Raw genomic sequence first — 1810 nt, 5'->3', positions numbered from 1 at the left:
GTGGATGTGGCCCCCCAAACCACCCCAATTATACATTATTGTCACCTTGAATGGTGATTTCCTTCAGTATCATCTCTCCAGAGGCTACATCCCAGAGATTTTCCATACCACTGATTCCTGATAATTGATAATCTTGAATTTCAGCACAGGTGCCTTCTTTGCACTGGGCCTCGGCTGGAAGAGATCCATCTCTTATCATAAATTCCAAGCCATTCCAGATTCTTGGTTCATATGAAGATGTCACGATCACAATCACGATTATCCTGTTGTTCGTCGATTGCCTCGAGCAGGCCCCAGTAACGTCTCCTTCGTCCTAGCCCTGAGATTTTAAAAAGTACCGTATTCAATGCTCTTTCAGGATTAGGAGAATGAGACCCATCATTGTTACTGGTATTTGGCATATTGGGTATGCCACGGGGAGTTTGCCAGACTCTGCCTTGTGGGCAGGTAACATTCGGTAACCTACCAGGTTGTCCAAAGTAAGAATGAGATAATAAGATGTTGCATGGCCGCAATGTGGCCGCGCGCTTCCAGGAGCTGGGTTTTATAGTCTCTGGGTCTTGACCGTTGATGGGATTACACAGCGCTGGGGGTCAGATGGTGGGTGTGACCCCTGCCTACTGGAAGATGGAGGATCTGAGTGGAGGATGCTCAGCCCTGATCTAAGCAGGCTTGGAGATCTCAGCCCCGGGACCTGCATGCCTTTGTTCCTCTGCCAGTAACTTCATGTGTGTGGAGAGTGGTCTCAGCATGGTGGTGGCTGGTTCTGGAGGTCTTTGACTGCTGGAGCTCTGTTTGGGGTGGGGAGAGAAACTCAACACGCCCCCTCCCAGGGACCCTGGCGAGGACAGCCAGGCATGGGGGCAGGAGATTCTGCTTCTCGGCCTTTTGGCTAAGATCAAGTGTATTATCTGTTCTTATCAGTTTAATGAAGATGTCAAAGTGTGTAAATTGCTCCTGGAGATGCAAAAATAAAAAAAAACACAGTAGAACTGACACCTGAACTTGTATGTTTATTGCAGCACTGTTAACATATCAGGGATCTGGAAAAAACCCTAGTGCCTGAGAACAGATGACTGGTTAAAGAAACTCTGGTATATCAACACAATGGAATATTATGCAGCTCTAAGAAGAGATGAAATCATGAAGTTTGTATATAAGTGGATGGACATGGAGAGTATCATACTAAGTGAAATGAGTCAGAAAGAGAGAAAGAGACATAGAATGACTGCACTCATTTGTGGATATAAAGTAGCATAATATGAGACTAACACCTAAGGCCAATAGAGATAAGGGCCAGGAGGATCACACCATGGTTTGGAAGCCAGCTCCTTGTGCTGGGAGAAAAGGCAGTTGGGATGGAAAAGGAACCATGAAGTAAATGATGACTGGAGGAATTTCCCGGGATGGGAGATGTGTGATGAAAGTAAACCAAGTACCAAATATGATGGCCTTTTAGTATCTGTATTGCAAATCATAATGCCTGAGATTAGAGAGAGAGAAAGAAGGATGGTACCTGACACAGAGGCAAGGAGTGGGAAGGGGTGGGGGTGGCAGGTGGAACACTGGGAACAATGGTGGTGGAAAATTGGCACTGGTGGAGGTATGAGTGCTTGAGCATTGTTCGAATGAAATTCAATCATGCAAGTTTGTAACTGTATCTCATGGTGATCCAATAAAACTTATTTAAAAAAACAATATGTGACACCATCATGCCTGCCCGGAGGGGAAAGGGTGTTGCTCCCTTCGCCCTCTCCTCCCTGGAAAGAAAGATGGCGGCCACACGGGAGCCTTGTGGACAGCAGGTATG

General features: G+C 46.4%; 1 non-coding gene across 1 annotated transcript; it reads left to right on the top strand.

The window, feature by feature from the left end:
• Positions 1-872: 872 nt before the first annotated feature.
• LOC130018403 (U2 spliceosomal RNA) lies at positions 873-1058 on the top strand. The gene has a single exon (XR_008791574.1). It is a non-coding gene; the product is annotated as a U2 spliceosomal RNA (small nuclear RNA).
• The last annotated feature ends 752 nt before the right edge of the window (positions 1059-1810 follow it).

Source organism: Sorex fumeus, unplaced genomic scaffold, assembly GCF_029834395.1.
Source record: "Sorex fumeus unplaced genomic scaffold, SorFum_2.1 ptg000264l, whole genome shotgun sequence".
Classification (NCBI taxonomy): Eukaryota; Metazoa; Chordata; class Mammalia; order Eulipotyphla; family Soricidae; genus Sorex; species Sorex fumeus.
This window is presented reverse-complemented; position numbering and strand designations above follow the sequence as displayed.